We start from the raw sequence: 20,098 nt of genomic DNA on the forward strand, positions 1-20,098 counted from the left end.
CTTGTTTTCTCCTGCTCTGAAGGGTAGAACCCAAACCAATTGATTCAAGTTACAAGAAAGGAGATTCTGACTAAACATCAGGAAGAACCTTATGATATTAAGAGCTGTTCAACAGTGGAATGGATTCCCTCATGAGGTTGTGAACTCTCCTTCATTGGAGGTTTTTAAGCAGAGGTTGGATGACCAACTTTCATGGATGCTAATGTTGAGATTCCTGCATTGCAGGGGGTTGGACTAGATGACCCTCATGGTCCCTTCCAACTCTATAGTTCTATGATTCTATAAGTTTGATATCTCTAGCTATACAAAGTCCAGTGGGTCACACTTTGATGCATACAAAGCCTACAACACTTCAAATATTCACAGTTTCTGGAGAGACTCCATATTACTTCCCACTCATCTTCATCTGAGTGAAATAACATAGAAGCATCACTGTGTTTCTTCACAGCATACCTTCATTTTGTCCAGGTCCTTATAAGGACAGCTCCCCCCCCCCATCAATGGGCTGTTTCAAACATTATGGATCAAATCTGAGTGCTTTCAGAATCACTTCTATATGCCAGTACTTTGTACAGAGGTCGTAGCTTGTTCCTGTCTATGCAATAGTCCCGAATCCAAGTTCAAGTCTACATCATATGTATCACAACAGCGACAATTAAATAATTCTCAATGTTGTGTTTTGTACGTGGCTAAAATGTTCAACTCCAAGTCAGTGTTACTGAAAAAGACTGATGATTAATGTGAGTTACTTGGCTAAATTTCCTATGGGTAGGGTGCAGCACATTAGTATTTTTGGAGATGGCACACTGTACTATAAGGATGACTCTGGTTACCTCATTACTGCAGCAGCAACCTTCTTAAATAAAGGAGAATATTTTCTGTACATGACATTTCAGAGAAGACTGAGTAATTTGTAGACATTAATAGACTGGGACTGACTTACTACTCTGACTTGCAAAGCAGAGCATTGTGGGGATTTTCATAGGTCTACTTTATAATCCCCTTTAAATGGAAGCCCATGCATGACTAGACAATTAATTCTCAGAGAACTCGAGACACATTCCCCTCATGCTCTGATTATGAAAACTGAGCAGTTGACAGTAAGTGAGCCAAAAAGACCCCACATGATTGGTCACAAGGAAAGCTACTTAGGACGACAGAATGAGCACGAGTCAGAGAAAGCTCAGCACCTCTGTGCTAAACAGATTTATCCAAGGGGGAAAGAGGAGACAGCACAGTTGAAAGATTACAAAAATGGAAAACTTCATGGTACTGTGCTAGAAGTGGCATTGGTGAAGTCTATTTTAATCCAAATGTCCAAATTGTACTAAAGAAAATGTAACATGGCAAGAACTGGTTTCACACTTCAAAATTCAAATAATACCATTTAACTCATGTTTACAATTCCATTATATAATTCTATAAGCAGTCTATATTCATAAACATTGCATACATTTGCAGAATCACACTGAATCACAATGAATCACACTGAAGTGAGGCAGTAGTATGCCCCCTTTTTTCTTTTTGAAATTATGTATAATTTATGGCTTTTAACTTCATTGTTCACCTTGTCTTTTTGACTAAATGCTGAAGAAAGTAATAAATTCATACCATAGTTTCAAAACCTCTACCTAATGCTGGAGGTCATTTGGATATGAGACAGCCAACATTGTCCAGAAAGACAGATTCTTTGTTGTCCCAATGTCAATTAAAGTGAAATTTATCAATTAGTCTGTGTAGTACATGGGTCCATACTAATTCAGCATGTAAAGGAATACCATCCAATACGTGCTGTGAAAAATTCTGCATGGAATTAATTCACTAATAATTTTTTACGTTGTATTTTTACTACATTATATATCTTGGCTAAGACGGCTTTAACCTTCCAAACTTCATCAGTGAATATAAATACATTTGCTTCCATTAATATAAAAATGTAATAATTAGTTCGCCACTGTCATGGAAGCAATAGAGGTTCACCTTGAATTAAGGAACTTGATTAGTTGGCTCAGAATGCCCCATAGTAAGTAAGCCAGATAAGTCACTAAGAATGCTCTCGTGCCATATTGAATGTTCTAAGACAATGTCACTCTAAGAGTTTTAAAAGTAGGTTAACTTCATTGTTTTGTGATGACCACAGGACAGACCTGTGGCACACAGAATAATATTTCAGCAAGCATTCTACAGTCATACACCTGTGGACACTGCAACATTAGCGGTGTGCATTGGCTCTCTGTGTACCCCCCAAAGAAGCTGAATTGGAATGATTTGGGGTAATATTTCACAGCACCAAGTTGGATTGCACTGTTAACAGGGCATGCTGTAGCAGAGCAAGGGATGTCCAGTCTTCCAAGCAACTTGGTTGCCTTGGTTTTCCTATAAAGGCAAATGCATAGCTGCCCCCTACACTTGATTTAGTGAGAAACAAAACCAAGCTGACTTGGGAAACATCCAGAGTTCAAGAAGGGAGGTGGCACAGAAGAGACAGCAAGGGTGTAGAGTAAGGTTACCAGATTTTTTTTCAAAGAATCCGAGGACACGTTTTTTTTTTAAAAAAAAAAAAGAGGGGGGAAGTTATTTTTTTAAAAAAGAAGAAGTAATATCTTCTCTTCTGTGGTCTCCTCTGTTGCACGGCCTTCCTCTGGGCCCCAACCTGCTCTCTTGGAGTGCTAGCCGCTGTGGAGTAGGCTCAGGTTGGGCCTGGGCTTGGCCACATGTCCTTGCCCTCCTGGTGCTCTCCTACTACTCTTCCTTAGCGGCGGCAGCAGCAGCAGTGTGGCAAGTCGGGGCTTTCCACTTTTTTCCTCCTTCCTCTTTCTCTCTCCTCCTCCTCCCAGTGTTGGCTCCAGGGTTTTCTGGGGTTGACGCGCTGGGCGTCCCTGGTTCCCCCTCGGCAGTGGCGGTGGCAGTAGCAGTCTCAGCAGCCCAGAGCCAGCCTGGTAGCACAGCTGGCTGTGGCTGGATTCAGGAGCTGCTCGCTGCCATGGCGTCTGCCATTTTACGTCACCGGAAGTCCCCATATGATGTGTCTTGTGCCGTTGAACCAAGCATGCAACATTCATTCCCTACTAATAAATCTACAACACTTAAAATATAAATCCTGGGACATTCAATGAAATCCGGGGACATTCCGGGGATGGATTTTGTCCAGGGACAGATTTGTAAATCTGGGGACTGTCCCCAGGAAATGGGGACGTCTTGTAAGCATAGAGAGGTGGTGGGGGGAAGTTCTTTCATTTTGATGGACAGGTCTAGCTTTTAATCACAGTTGGTTGTTTTCCCAGTGCACTCCAATCACAGTGATTTGGAGGAGGAACATTGAAGTAAACACATTGGTCATCCTTTTCCTCTCAGTATTGGCTATGAAAACAGGGCACAAGTGACAGAGTTTGACTATGGAAGTGTCTTATACTGAATTAGCCACTTGATTATTTGGCTGAATGTTGTCTGTTATGACTGGCAGCAGCTCCATAAAGCTCTTTCCCAAACCAGCCACTGGAAACCTTTCTTAACTGGAGGTAGTAGAGTTTGCATCTGTAATCTCCTACATGAAAATATGTGTGTGACCACTAATCTAGGTCCCCTCCTATATTTCTCATAGCAGGACATATCTCCATAGTGACAAAGTAGCTCAGTTTTTAAAGATTTGAGGAGCATGCCTAAATTGTAAGGGGGAAAGTGAACCCCAGGCCAAATTCATATATCTTCTTCTTCTTCTTGATAGTTCAGTAAAGTACTACCGTATTTCATCTGTGAACTGATGATGGGCATGTTAATCTAGTTTTGAGGAACAGCAGCAAAGTGCTTCCTGCTAAGCATCTACCTATATTTTTGGTCCCCAGCTGGGCTTACCTGTTGGTGGGAGGGAGAGCAACACTACCGTCTGAAACAGGAACCTATGGACCAGCCACCCTCTAAACGATGTCCTATGCCCAGAGCACTTTACATTCAAGCACTGTGGGTAATGGAAATGAGAGGTGGCTTAAAACCCAGACTCCATGTGTCCTATGGACTGTAGACCTTTAGTGGGATTTGACTGCGTCCTAAGTATTTCATTTGTGATATGTTGTGGATAGAATTAAACCATCTTTTCAAAATAGAGAATATAATGGTTTGTATTTTTCAAACTATACTTACCATGCAATCCTAACCATATCTACTCAGTTGTATGCCCTGTTGGATTTAATGGAGCTTTCTTCGAGGTAAGTGTGGTTAGGTTTGCCATTTAAATTGGTAAGACTTTTTAAATAGGCTGTGCATGCAATTTTCCAATAGTTTTACTAGGAATTACTGGGCTGTAACTTTCCTAACAGTGTTTTACTTAAAAAAAGAACAAATCACAAGTTGTTAAGTGAAAAAATATAATCCAAAGGTAATGTTTTTAGAAGTGAAGTTATGGATATGTCCCTGTCAACCCACCCTTATTTCACAGACCCACAATTTTGAGTTGTTATGCATTACACTACAGGAACAGCACAATCAGTCTGAGACACTATAGTCTAAGACAATGTAATTCTTAAATAAGAACTATTGATCTGTGACAAACAGTCTGGGGGTCTCAGAGCAAAAACTGAGACTGGTAGAATATGAAACAGCACTTAACTTATCTCAGCTTCTCCTTTTAGCCTAAACTTACTCTTGAATACTTGAGACAGTGAAGTTGTGGCTACTTCCTGAAAGCAATGTACATATTATTGAATCCAAGTGCTGCAAAACTGCAACAAAAGTGTGCAAAAATGAAATATCCTGCTGGAGAAGGCAGTAAAACACCAGAATCCATCTTCAGTTCATATAAACCTTTTAAACTGAGTAAGGTAAAGGTAAAGGGACCCCTGACCATTAGGTCCAGTCGTGGCCAACTATGGGGTTGCAGCGCTCATCTCGCTTTATTGGCTGAGGGAGCTGGTGTACAGGTTCTGGGTCATATGGCCAGCATGACTAAGCCGCTTCTGGTGAATCAGAGCAGCGCACGGAAACACCGTTTACATTCCCGCTGGAGCGGTACCTATTTATCTATTTGCACTTTGACATGCTTTCGAACTGCTAGGTTGGCAGGAGCAGGGTCCGAGCAACGGGAGCTCACCTCTATTGCTTCTGATCGGCAAGTCCTAGGCTCTATGGTTTAACCCACAGCACCACCGCATCCCTTTTTAAACCGAGTACTGTATTATAATTTCTGCCTATTTTTAAAACAGCCTTTGACAAGTCCCCATCCAGCCTTTCTTTTCTGGCACAGGCATCTGTTGCCCTGATGGTCAAAATTGAAAGAGGGCTGTTGTTTTTTAGGTTGTCTACTATGTTTATGGTATTCCATAAGGGTGGTATGTTAATTGGCCCAAGCATCAGCTGCAATGTAGGCATACCAGCCTGGGGACTCCACTCACCTGAGCAGCTGGAAATTGACTTTACAAACTACTGTATTGCTGAGGTTGGGCAAAGAAGTGTGTGAATGGGGGCCAGAATAAGTCCCTTCTTGGTTTCCACAATACTTTTACTAGACCATATCTAAAGTTAATTCTCTGACTTATTCCACACATGCCTTCTAGAAGACAATTTATGTGAAAGAGTGGGAATAAAATAGGGCTAGGGTAATATTTCCCAGAAAAGATTTTTCTGATAGATTTCTCAATTTCCTTTTTTAAAGCTCCTACATGAAAAAGGAGAATATTTGGTTGTGCTCCCACCTGCACCCTATGCGAGACTGCATTCAGCAAAATGGTTTCCTGAATTTTGCTGCTTGTTGACAGGGTAAATAGTTTCAGCCACAACTGTGGATCCATTTGTTTTTTATGAGGGAAAACTTGTCTCTTTTTTATTAAAGATTTCTTGGTTTACAAAGGTATGCACAATGTCTCTTTTTTCAAGTTACATTTTCCATACGTCAGTTTCCATTTTAAAATACAATTTGATTTTCTTTTAAATGTTGTAGAAGTGAGCATATGACTTACCCCCCTTTTTTTATTACTTTTACCAGTCAGTGCAAAGTTCCAGTTTCATCCAATCTGGTTTGTCAACATTCTTTTAGAACTGAAATGCAGCAAGGCACACCAGATTGGTATTGGTAATAAACAGTATCACCAAGGGCCAATCTATACAGCTTGCTGTCCAAGGTGAAGCAGTAAATGTTATACCACTGCCAAGTTAAGGTATATAGTACTAACTATTCAAATTATTATGACCCCTGAAAATCACAGATATGCTTTCCCATGCCAGCATAAAATACAGTAACAACAAATTGAATAATGAACACTTTGTCGTCCTTACAGGAAACTCAAAATCTGCTGCCCAAGGCAGCTGCCCAATTCTAATGGTAGTGTGGCCCTGAATTAGATAATGTGAAGTTCTGAATCAAAGGTAATGTAGCTGCCACCCTGACTAGAAGAAAGACCAATGAAAGACTCTGTTCATTTTCATTACAATTGTGCTTAATTATCCATTTTCTACTTGCATGTGTATTTTTGAAAACTTTTGATTTATTTTTTTAAAGAATAACTTAGTTTTTGTGAAATTTGTGTCATATCCATCAACTACAGGAGGAAAAGAAATGCAAAATAAGACTTTCCTTCCTCCTCTTTTAATTTTCCAAGCTTCATTAAATTTGGTTTATCTATTCCATGGTAAGAAAATGCATTCCTTGAAGCAACATCTATCATCCAAAGAGTTTTTTATAAACAAAATATATCCACATCTGTATTTCAGTTTCTGTCAATTTTAAATGGAGCTTTGCATAATTCATTTGAATATTTTTTTCTTAGAGGCATAATGTTTCAATACACCATCGGAGAATGCTATTTTTATTGCCATCAAAAGAAGGTATAACACGTGAAACCATAGGAAGACAGGCATGAACATTTAAATTGCTCCAGCTACTATGTCTCATTAGGAAAGTTTCCAAAGCAGATTCTTAAATTCCTCATATTTTCTGTGCAGCAGCGATAGTCAATGTGCTGTCCTCCAAATGTCATTGGACTACAACTCCCATTAGCCCCAGCTAGCATGCTCAATAGTGAAGGATTATGGGAGTTGTATTCCAACAACATCCGAAGATCACCATGTTGACTACCCCTGAATGAAATGGGACTGTTCAAAGGCAAAAGAAAATAAAAATAGATTATCAGTAAGATTACTGATGGAAGTGGTGACCAAATTCTTTCCCAGTCATTGCTTCTGTGAACTGAAAAGGGAGCAAGATTTGCAGCTGTACTCTGACATCATTCCCCCACAACAAAATCTTGTATGAGGAGCTGACCTTGCACATTATTGTGTGTGGAGCCAGACACAAAACTCATTGGTAAAAGTTTCTCTAAAATTCAAGGGGGTGCTTCACATGCAGGGGTAGAATGGCTAACCCTATGCCAGTCCTTTGCATAATTATCCACAAATCCTATGGGCAGGAAAGGCAAGTGGCTAGAAAGAACCCAACCTCCCACATCCCTTCAACTTTCCACACCATGGAGCAATGCTTGCATAGCATAGCAGTGTTCTATCAAGAGGGAAAGTCAGGCTTGGCAATCTGGCACTGATGGCTACCCTCAACGTAAGCCAAGGGGTTGGGTGCTGGAAAATGTATGCAGGATCCCACAAGCCATTGTACACCACTTACAGAATAGCTCATGAGGACTGGGTCTTTAGACACAGACAGATTCTAAATAAAGTAAGGCATTACTTCAGTGTCACACAATTGGTGTTTCATGTCTAATTTCCATAAGCTTTCAGGTTGATGGATCAGTCACAAGCTGCCAATTGACCCACTGAGCAGCTTTATCTCCTTGATGTCAATTGGCTTCTGCTGCAATTGAGCAATATTTGTGCAGTATCATATATCTCCATGATGATTCCCATGGAACACCTTAACTAGATTTATGGGAAAGGGCTCTTTCTCAGTAAAATGACAAGGTCAGCAATGAATATATGCATGTTGTCTATATGCAGTAGAAAAGAAAAGAAAAGAAAAATCACTCCAGAAGAACTAAATGTAGTGCTGAATCAGTTCTGAGGGTGCTGATAAAATGCACTGTATGCAAAATATTTTGTTTCTAAACAAGGTAATTCCACAAATAATGTAGAGCACAAATATTTCCTTTCAAGATGCTTCTACTCAAATTTCCAATTGCATGCTCTTATGACAGTGTTCTGGTGTTGTGTATTAATTAAAACTCAACCATTCTGAAGAGCATGGCACCATCTTAAATTGACCTGCTTTACCTAATCAAAAACCATTTTTACTTAATTTTAAAATGCTTTTTTCTAGGCTGTGGGTGGTTTTCAACTAAGTTTAATTCAGAGTCAACCTAATGAAATTAATGGACCTAACTTAGTCATGTTCATTAATTACAATGGGTTTACTCTGAGTAAAACTTTAATACCACAATGTATTCTCTACTGTGTGTGTGTGTAGGGGGTGCTAACTTGTGACTCTCCAGATGTTGCAGCCAATTGCTTTTAATATTAGCAAGATTTTACAGTGAGCAGGGTTCTAAGCTTGTAAACCTGAATATGTTTAGAAGGCCTAACCTGCCCTCCTTGCTCAAGAGCAGGGCTACTGTGCACCTCCCTACTCATGCTGCCTTTCTCTGTTCATGAACAACACCTAAACAGGGCTTGAATTGATTCGGGAGGTGGGTGAATCTGACAACTTCCACTCCTCTCAGTTTAACTTTTCTAATCTTAACTCTGGTTCACATTTTCACATCAGCTTGCATTTTTATGCCATCCTTGTGGGAATTCATCAGCATTTTAGTGCGCATTCTCCTAATATACCATTTTGCAAGCATTTTTGCATTTTTACTGCTATTCTCACAGATGTGTGCATTTTTATGAACAATTTCACACGATATCTACATTTTTCTGTAAATCATTTTGTCAGAAAAATACATTATCACATTTGTAGAAGTGCAAATTTTGAAGGATATCTGCATTTTTGTTTATTAGGTGGGTTCATCCCTGCCCCCCAAAAATCACTTCTAGTTTAATTGCCTTACATTACTCCATCATCTCCTACAATTATGCACTCAACAGTCTACTTGGTACTTGCTTTCCTGCTTTTATTTCTAATTGTCCCATTTTCCTTTGAAGTCAAATAAACAGGTTTAGCAGGATGATTTCCACCCTGTTTCAATAAAGAGTACCAGTTCTTCATATATTAACTTTCACCTCCGAGTAAATTGGTTTATTAAAATCTTTGCTATGAATTTGTTTGCCAGCCTTTTAGTACTCTCAAAGTGAAATTATCCCACCTTCCTCCCTTGACTCTTTCCCCAGCCACTCAAGTTGAGTGCACGCAAGTTTTGAGCTTCATTTCCGACTCAGGTGAAGTGTTACACATTTACAGTAATTTGCCTTGAACATTCTGCTATCTGAAGGGTCTGTAGCTGCCAAGCAGCTCAGTTGGCACCTGTGATGAAGTTAAATTAGTGAATCGTCTTGCAAGCAGGAAGTATGCCATCCTAACAGATGGTTACGGTGTGTAGTCACAGCCAAGTGATCATGTATGTACATCACTTGCGCATGTTAAAGACAGCAGCCTCCACAGCCAGGTTAACTGACAGTCTATCAAATGCTTTCATGCATAAGATGACAAAAACATGGCTTTCCATATGCTGCACCTTGCTATTGCTCAGCTATATCTCATTGTGTACGTTTTCATAAGTTTCTATGAAAACAGGGCACTATAATACGAAGGCATACCTGCATCACAGCATGGATCTTGGAGACGGGCACTTAAAGGCATTTTACTGAGATTTCCATTTTAAAAGAAAGTTGAGCATTGATAAGGCAAAGTATTATCCATTCAATCTCAGTTTTCAAATCCAGACTGAGCTTCCATTCCAAAGCTTTTGCAAGATAACTGCAAAATGATGTTTAGAAACAACATTAAGCCCCCAGGAACAGCAAAGCCAGAATGACACCTTCTGTGTGGATGGCACTTTTATCCATGAAAGGCTTTTGATCCAGCAAATAGATACTTCTGGGGGAGGGGATCTGCCAACCCTCAAGAAGAATTGGGAGAAGCAGCCCAGTGAGTTACAGGAGGGGAAGTGGGCAAAAAGCCCCCTTGGCCACTAGTGGTAGTGTCCCCTGGTCCCTGGTCCTGATCACGTTCAGGAGCAAAGTTTGGATCTAAACTAATGGATCATCTCTTGCTTTTCTCCTTGTGTGCATCTCACAATGAAGAAAGCTGAAATATACTGAGCTTGTCAACTTGTGCAGGTAAACTAAAACCAATATCAGCTACAGGACCCCTGATGGCACCTTATCCAGGAAAGGCTTTTGATCAAGCAGGTGGATCTCTCTCTCTCTCTCTCTCTCTCTCTCTCTCTCTCTCTCTCTCTGTTGTATTTCATTTAGATGTCATTTTCATTTAATCACTTGTTTAAGAAAGTATTTAAATGTGTAATGTAGCATACAGTAGAAACCATTAGCTATGTGTGCTTTAGGATTCCTCTACTCATTTTAACATGACTGTAAATACAAAAACAAATGAAATGGCATTTGACCTTGAGTATGAATAGCCTGTTCCACTTAACTGTTCATTGCTGGCCCTTGGAATGCTGATCACATACAGAAGGGATTTAGACAAAATAGATTTGACTTTTTCAGTAAATTAATTTTAAACCAGCTTAGACATTTAAATAATGAAAAAAAAATCTAAATGAGAATTATGAAGGGAGATTTAGCTCACCCTGGTTAACAAAATCTCTCATCATGATCTTCGTTTAGCCAGTTCATTTAGAAACTCTAAAAATCCCTCCTCCTCCAATGCCTTAGTAAAATAGTTGAAACAGCCAGAGGACTTTTTAAAAACAAAAACAAAAACTGCAAATAAGCATTTTTTAGGACAGTTTGTTCATTTTATCCAATAAACAGAATTATTAACAATGCAAGGACAGGAATAACCAAGTAGAATAAGCACTATAATCTAATGAATTATTTTTGCAAAATACAGAGGTTAGTTACTAAAATAAGTCCTAACAATTTAAAAAAGCACAAAGAAGTTGAAAGGTTATGCTATGCAACACTTTTTGTTTTATTTTTCCTTTTCAGAATTTGCTGTGTTATAGATGAACCCACAGCCCAACCATAAGATTTACTGCCACAGAAATAAGGTATTGGTATGGACTGTAAAATGCATTGAGTGCTACTCAACTTACTTTTACTCAGTGTAGACCCATTTGAATTAATGAGCCAGCAGGCAGAGGACAAGGGGAAAGGTGTTGGTGAGGTTGGTGTCGAACAAGAAATTGGCTCCGCTGGTGCATTTGCACTGCACAGCCCTGCCTCACCCCTTACCAATGCAACCAATTGGAGGTCAAGTGACCAGCAGTGCTATAATATTTTTAAATGGATGATCAAATCTTCTTACATGTTTCTTCCAAGCAGAAGTTTGAAAATATCCAATTTCACTGTAGACAGAACTTTGTAGCAAATGTTGGAAGCTTAGGGGCATACATCTTCTAACAAATTCCACTAGTGGTTTTTTTTGGGGGGATAGAGGTAATTCTTTTTGTTTCCCTTGAGATTTCTTCAGTATTTTGACCAAGCAAAACTTCTATTTCAGAGAAATTCAATGGTAGTTCCTGTCTTATTTTCCCTGCTTCCTATACTGGAAAGAAAAAAATAAATAAATCCAAGGAACTGAACATCAAATGGTGGGGAAAGCTGAAGTAAAAGATTCGATAGATGATAGTTAGATAGATGATAGATGATAGATAGATGATAGATAGATAGATAGATGATAGATAGATAGATAGATAGATAGATGATAGATAGATAGATAGATAGATAGATAGATAGATAGATAGATAGATGATAGATAGATGATAGATAGATGATTGATAGATAGATAGATAGATGATCAATAGGTAATAGATAGACCGACAGAAAGACGTCCCTGCATACCAGTGCCCTGTATGCTTTTAACAGAGAAGTCTTTTTTAAGCAAATGCAAGATGCACCACCTTAGTGGGAGAGCTACTTCATCCTTGCATCTCTGGAGAACTTCATTATGCGTGCACCATGGGAAGACTAGCTTTTGCTTCCAATTTATTCTAGGAAGTAGCAACATCCGGCATGAAAGAGTAAAGAGCAGATTACCCTGTAGTTCATCTATATTTGTTTCCTATATCCTATTGTTTTCCATCTGTTAAAAACTCAATAGACATCAGCCCTCTGGAATTAGATAATAACCTCGCTAAGCGGCAGCATAATGGGTTAATCAGTCAAGCAACGAGAAGTTTGTACTTTGAAAAGTCATAAAGCAATACTCCAAAGAGAAGCACAGCTGAGCGAGTCATTAAACTTAATGCAGATGTGTCGATGAAAAGTACAAGACAAAGGTACAACAGTTCATTAAGTTCTCTGCAAAACAAAAGTTGTTGTACTTAAAAAAAATCTACAGGCTATGAATGCATATATTTGCACACGTTTGACTAAGGTCATAGGCACAAACTGATTCAAGCTAGTGGCAGCATCAGATTTCAAAGCAGGGGCTTGGAATGAGCATGTACATCTCCCGCCTTTCCAAGTCTTCAGACTGGAGCCAAACAATCTAAGTGCCATGTTCAGCTGCAATGGAGTCACCTAGCAATGTCCACCCACCCTACTACTGTGCAAACATTTCTAATCAAACCTTACAATGCATTGACTTTATAGAGGGATCATGCAACCCTACAAGGTTGTTTCAGCAGCGTCCCATTACCAGAATCCCCAGGGAATAGTCTTACTTAATAGACATTAGGATACATTTCTAGGTTCCTGGGGCACTGTCAAAAGCATGTACATCAACATTTCAAGTGCCATGAGGCAAGGGAAACATAGTTCCCAGGACTCCTGTGATCCCTAATGAGAATATCGGATTTTTTAATATATATAATATTTTTATTAAGTTTTCCATTTTAACAATCCAATCAGATCACATTAAATATTCCAAATTATACAAATACATATCATAAAGTCCAAATATTTTGCCAGATTATAATTTTTTTGTTGGGGCTTCCCATGCTTCAAGTTCAGTGGGGTCCAATCATCTTATGTTTTACTGCCTTGAGTTCCCAATAGTTATTTGTTTAAATCCTCCTGTTGTTATCCTTCCTTCTTTCATGGCCTCTGAGTCGTTTCCACAGGCGAGTTGAAGTGAACGATAATATACTTCTGTGTGAACTTTGTATGATTCTCCTTTTTTTTTGAAGTATTTGTTTAAAAAACAATAAAAATTATTAGTGTGTGTGTGTGTGTGTGTGTGTGTGTTTAAACTCATTTCACAGGGATCTTGATGTTCAAGCTGCTTCCAGAGCAGTGATCTAAGGCATAATTGAGGTCCGGTTCTAAAGTTTCTCCATTCCAATGGTTTTAAATTGTCATTGTTTCAGAGAAAGTTAGGAATTAAGATATTTATTTATCTCAGTGTGTGTGTGTGTGTGTGTGTGTGTGTGTGTGTGTGTAGAGATGGGGCTTATAGCTTGAGTTTGAATGAACAAGAACTTTATTGAAATTGAACATAGATTAAAGTGTTTTCCTTCTTCTGCAGCATTTTTGGGGAGAATCAAGCCCCCCTGGCTCAGGGTTAGTAGTTCACCTTTGTCCTATACATGCCCCTTCAAAGCCCTCACCACCAGCACCACATGAGTCTCACAGCTTTGCATGAATGAGCCAGGAAGGCCACAAGTTGGATTCATGCCCTTCTAATCTCATAACCTTGATGGGGCAGATCTGAAGAAGTTTTCCTTCACCTTAACACTTGCTTAAGGGTGCTTACCTGAGGATTCTCTTCATTTCTGTTGGACATATACAGCTGTGACAACCAATCTTCAACCAGGAGGACCAGCAGGTCATTGTAGCACAAATGAAACCTCCTTCACCAGCAGCCACAAAACCGTACTTGGTCTGTCAGTAAAAACAACAACAGCTATGTGGCACCATTAGCCAGAAACCAGTTTAACTCACATTGTATTCTGGGTGGGGAAGTGGCTGCCAAGCTGAATGCAGAAGAAAAAGTCTTGGAATATAATTGTATATTGTCTTACTCTGACTTTTCTTTAACTGGCTCACCAATTTACTCAGCTAGCCATTCTTTTTCCTCACCAGGGAACTAAGTGCAAAGATCCCTTTGTTTTGTTTTGCTGATTGGTTTTTACAAATGATGCTTCACATTTCTGCCTAATGTCTCCTAACTTGTGAAGACTTGGCTTAGTTAAATCTTAATTGAAAGATGCACAGTTGCCGCATACATTTTTAATAATACTCTTTTCATAAGTCCGGAATTGTGATACATCATACAAAATAATACATTCTGATTGCTCTTTGTTGTTGAGCGGAGTTATTTGGCCTTCAAAATAGCAAGAACAGCCTGCCCTTCTTCAAGTTGACACACACACAAAGCTAGAGCTCCAGTTCCCCTTTTCTTCCTCTTTTACCTTTCCCATATCTTCTAATTTGTTGAGGGAAATGGTCTGACACACCAAGTTCTTATGAATGCTTTTACATAGTCACTCTCTGTTATAAAATTATTGACTAAAACATATCCACTCCAGTTCTTTTCTAACGTTTTAGTAAGTAGTCCCAGATTTCTTTTTGTCTGTTCCCTTAATAATGTATTCTGAAAGGAATGGAAAGAACATGAAGGAAGTGACTTGATCAACAAAAAGAAAGACAAACTGTTCTAGGTGCAGGAAACCACACACCGCATGAACACTCAAGGATGTAAGTGGGAGAGGGTAGCAGCACTGAATTATAGTAAATTGACTTGTTTAGAGCAATAGAATAAAGGAATGATGGGGCTCACAAACCAGAGTGTTCCTCTAGGCTGGCTCACATCCAATATAATTTTATTTTCCTGAATAGCAGCTGTCTTTCCTGTGAGTCACACACTGGGTTAAAAAATTAATGGTGTGGCAAATGAGGCTCCCTATGTTAGGGATACTATTTGTGGTGGAACCTTCTAACTTCAAAGCTCTAAGAATCAAGGATGGCCCTACTGTAAGACAGAGGAGGCAGGCACTTCAGGCAGCAAATGCTGAGGGGTGAGGAAGAGAGCTGTGTGTGCCACATGGCCTGGCCTGTACCCTTTGTGCTAGATCCCTTAGGTGGATTTGAGGATACTGTTCCCATAGCCAGTGTAAAAATGGATTCAATTGCCAGATTGGTTATTTTCTGAAGATTAGGGTTGCCATATTTTGCAGAGCAAAAAAGAGGATGCTATAACGGCACATTGACTCAATATCTTGTTCTTTGTCTCAGGCAGCAAAATGTCTTGGGCTGGTCCTGCTTAGAATCATAGAGACTGAATAAGACACTGATGGGCTTACCCAATGGAAAAGAAAGTTGAGTCTACTCAATGAATCCTGGGTTAACTAAGAAGACCACTGGGAGAGAAAACAGCACGTAGAAGAGTCTGAGTGTTGACCAGAGCATGGATAAGGACTTGAGCGATAAATGGGATCCTCCTTATTGAGGGTCCTGCTTGTGCGTGGGCCCCTAGGACACCCCTGCAGGGTTAATTATTTAGGGGTGTAGCCTAAGCCTTAGCTTTTTGGCCCTGGGATCACGCCAGGCTGTTTGGACCAATTGTGTGAGGCAGCATGATTCCCGGGGTCTATAAAAGCGGCAGCATGACGTAATTTGGGGCACTTGCTTCTCACTGCTGGGCACTCGCCCTCCCTCCTTAATGTTAGGTGTTGCTGCTTTGGCCTTGCTTTGGATTGGGTCACCTGTTTTGGAACAGGGGCTGGGTTCCTATTTTCTCATTTGGCAGATTGGCTATAGCCACTTGGTTTTCGCCTACCCCCTCAGCAATCGTCACAACTTTGTAAGGTATGGTGGTTAGGCATTGGCTTATTGAAATGTGGGGGAGGGGAGGTGTGGTCATCACCTGCCCCTCCAGGAATAGGGTATTCTGGTAAAGCAATCTAGGCGTCCTGGATCTCGTCCAAAGTCCGCTTGAGGGGTTAGGACCATGCCAGGACCACAGGAACCCCGGGGTGAGCTTCAGTTGGTCTTCATCGATGTTGCTCCCTCGTTTGGTGTTTACCCTTTCAGACTACCAGTCAGAGAGGCAGGGAGTCAGTTATAGTCTGTTGCCAATGCCTAAGCCAATATCGCTCACTTTGCTGTAATCAATAAAGTTGTGGCCTAAAATTTTGCCCAATAACTTAAACTAAAATATGTATCCGTGTGAAGTTATTTACAGGGGAGGGTCTTGGAGGCCTCAAAACGCAAAAAGCCACAAACAAAGAATGGAAGAAGAAAGCAACCCTTCTAGTGGTAACACTATGATGGAGCAGAACTGGAAGATTATTGTAGGTATTCTGAGACACTGAGGTTGATCAGCCTGTATGTACATTCCTTTCTATCACTATTGAAAGAGAGTGGATGCTTTTTTCTGTTTATTATGCAGTGATTTATTCTGGGTCTTTGAATCAGTCCTAGGAATAATATGGTAAAGAAGGTTAAGGTTTCTGCCAATGCTGTGTCTTTGAACATAGGTTGATGAAGGTTGCAGTCCTAAGCCTCAGTGAATCCCATAGTCATTAAAAATGAGTAGATATGGTAAAAATTTTGCTGATTACTTAGAGTAAGAATGTTTAGACTTGCATTGCAATTCTTGTTAGTGTTGGTGTTGTTTGTTTTGGCTTGAGGCTGTAAGATGTGAGTGTACCAGGATTGAAACACCCACCCACCCATGTGCCTCTTTATAGAAACATGCTTCAAAAAATAAACAGTTCTGTTTCCTCCATGTTAGATTTCAAGTGATGGACTAAAATCATGCAAATGTAGTGGTAGAAATTTGTACATATATACTTACAATGACTTTTTAAAAATCCAAGTTTTCACATGTCACCTTGCTTCTGATATTCTGCAAGTATGGCATATTCTGGAATGCCTTCTCCTTAAAGGGCACGTGTAGGATTCATTTTCCCATGTAATCTGAGCTAATACATTCTCCAACATATTTACACCATTTTTGTCAATATGTGAATAATATTTCTGTGTTTATTTAGTTATAATGCAATTAGCTGATAAAGGCTTATTACCACTAAGACCATGTTTATCGCACTAGTCCTGAAAGTCAATCAGCTCAGCTTTCTGTTTATAGTAAATAAAACTGGCTTTAGCTACACAGGAAATCACTGCCATCTTCTCTAAATGACATTTGAATGCTAACTGTGATCCTCACTGGCAAACTTTCTCCTACCCTACTGCTGAGAATACAAACCAGATAGAGTTAGAAATTATGCATGTGGACTTTGAAGAAATTCAATGAGCCTGTCTCCCTTGAAAGACTTATAGATTGATGGCAGATGGCACTTTACTGTCCTGCAGCAGGCAAGTAACATGCAACAATACAGAAAATAATCATATATGATAAACAATCTTCCCATGGAGGCAGACTCTCATTTCTCCCCCAAGTGATGATTTTGAAGTATCAAAATGGTGCATTTAGGGGAATATGACTGGTTTGGTTGCCCTGGGCACAGAACCTTAGGGGCGTCCTAGGGGGAATAACAACTATGATCCATAATAGAAGTTGAGAGGCAGGTATCACATGGGGCCTCAACGGCATTTGAGACCCTGAGATTCTTGTTTCTGGAAAGCAAGCCTTATGAGGAAGAGTTCATGGAGTTGGTATGTTTAGTCTGGGAAAGAGGAGACTGAGAGGAGATATGATAGCCATCTTCAAATATCTAAAGGGCTGTCACATGGAAGAGGGAACAAGCTTGTTTTCTCCTGCCCCAGAGCCTAGGATCTGGACCAATGGTTTCAAGTTACAAGAAAGGAGATTCTGACTGAACACCAGGAAGAACTTTCTGACAGTTAGTCAGAGCTGTTAGACAGTGGAACGGTCTCCCTCGCGTGGTGGTGGGCTCTCCTTTGCTGGAGATTTTAAAGCAGAGGTTGGATGGCCATATGTCATGAATGCTTTAGTTGAGACTCCTGCATTGCTGGGAGTTGGACTAGATGACCCTTGAGATCCCTTCCATCTCTACAAATCTATGATTCTATGATCTAGACTTCAGTTTGTTTATCTGTGTTTAGTGTTTGGTCAGGGATCACATTCTTCAGATTTGGTTTTCTGCCTTTTCTAGTAAGGCAAGTATGTGGTTTTACCTTTCATGCTTTTGGGCACTGTGGATCAAATGTTGATTTGTGGGATCTGGAGCTATGTAAGTAATTTTCAGGTTTATCTGCATTGTAACATTAGCATTAGCAATTTGAGAATCAGAATATGTCCAGGGTAGTGATGATTTTGATCCAGAATCTAGATAGGGTATCAAAGGGCCCCGTTTTGGAAGTAATGCAAACCAAACAAAGGAATAAAATAACTGCCTCTCCCTAGTTCTTGGTCAAGTATTTGAAACTGCAGCAAATTCATCTGGACTGCAAAGAACCTTTACAATCTAATTTTAGTCTTGTAATTTGCCACCTAGGTTAAAATCTGGACCTAGCAGCAAAGGCAGCTGTCAGGTAGATAATGAGAGGGAAATATTGTTACAACTGGGCTAAGGTCATCAAACCATGACATAAACTGGGTTTGAAAGAAAGGAATGCCACTTAGTCTGCAGGAGCTTAAGACCCCAGTTGAAAGAGGCTTGATAGGGAAATGGCATGAATTGGGTAGGAAGAAAAAGAAATGGAAGCAAATATATAACCTCTGCTCTCACTTTGGGGATAATTATAGATCCCATCACCCAGAAAGAAGGGTGTGCTTTGTCGTAAATGTGACTCTGTAGGAAAACATATAGATATGTTCTGAGGCTTCAGTAGAAAAGGGGAAATTTATTATCCCTTGCTGTATGAATGTAAGGACTATTTGTCAGAAATCATTACAAAACTTATTTCTGTTTTGTACATTAGGAGCCAAAGCTTCTTAGAATACAGATGCTGGAAGTAAGATTCTTACAACCCCTATTGACAATGGTCTAACTATATAGAATGTATATAAAAAGCACACAGAAGGAAATGGTTGCACCCAATCACAGATCAGTAGCAATAGGTGCTATTAAAACTTAAAATCTGAAAATACATAGTGGAAAAAATGAAGATGAGAAGATACCTGAAAACAGAAAAGAAACCCAATTGTATGACAAAATAGCACCACAAATATTGAGGTTTCTTTCTTCTGGAATGTTGGGATGCAACTCAGCTTGCACTGGAGGCTAATGTGTCTGCATTAGGAAGGGTAGATAGAGGAACCTCCAAGTTTCCTGGCCTGCCCTTTCTGACCTAACGTATGCTGACATTCCTTTGGGTAATCTCTTAGGGTTGCTGACCTCTTTTCTTACTCTCTTCATCTTCATCCTCATCTTGGAAGAGGAGACTTTTTTTTTTTGTATCTCCCACTGAGATGTACAAACAAGCAAAGTTCAAGGCATCTCCACCTGAGTTAGACAGAACTAGGATCTTTCCTATAAAGCATGTATTCCTTGTAATAAATGTCGTTTTCTTATTTTACAGAGTCTCTCTGTGAATATATCCAGGTTAAAGTGATACAGGGATTCAGTATTCATTTTAGTTTCTGCTGAAAGTTTTAAATCTAAACACCAACAGTTCCCTACGGGTCTGCCATCTCATCCTGAAAATCTTGTTCTATAATTAGTTTTCTCTTCTTCCATTTGCATCAAGCAGCCTAGCCTCCTCCACATTACCAGAATTGTCCTCTCACTGTTACCTTTGACTTGAAATTTGCACTAGCAGGTGCTAACCTATTAGGACAGCATGTCCTTTGCAGATCTAGTCAACACTTCCACTGAAATGGCCAGCCAATAACGCCAGCCAAGGACCTCCTGAAGGCATAAAAGCAATATTTCTTCCTCATAATTCAGTCAAGACAACATTGTACCACTTTACATTGGGTTGATGAGAGTCTTATGTAGCTCTCATGTGATCTTCCAGGGAGTAACTAAACACACCCATCTAGAATCAAGTATCTGCTTTTAACAGGAAGTGATTATAAATTTATGTATGGAATTGAAAAAGGGAATAGAAAAAAGGTTTTTTTTTAACCCCATATCTCTCTTGTAACACTAGAAGTGACGGATACCCAATGCAATTGCATGTTGCAAGATTCAGGAAACAAAAGTTGAAGTAGTTTTCACAGAGTGCA

The 20,098-nt window shown here is 39.8% G+C and overlaps 1 long non-coding RNA gene across 1 annotated transcript in view; it reads right to left on the bottom strand.

Moving 5' to 3' along the window:
• Positions 1-20,098, bottom strand: part of LOC307213856 — a 116,286-nt gene that overhangs the window by 71,305 nt on the left and 24,883 nt on the right. The window lies entirely within an intron of this gene.

This window comes from Podarcis cretensis (genome assembly GCF_951804945.1).
Source record: "Podarcis cretensis genome assembly, chromosome: 4".
In the NCBI taxonomy this organism is placed as follows: Eukaryota; Metazoa; Chordata; class Lepidosauria; order Squamata; family Lacertidae; genus Podarcis; species Podarcis cretensis.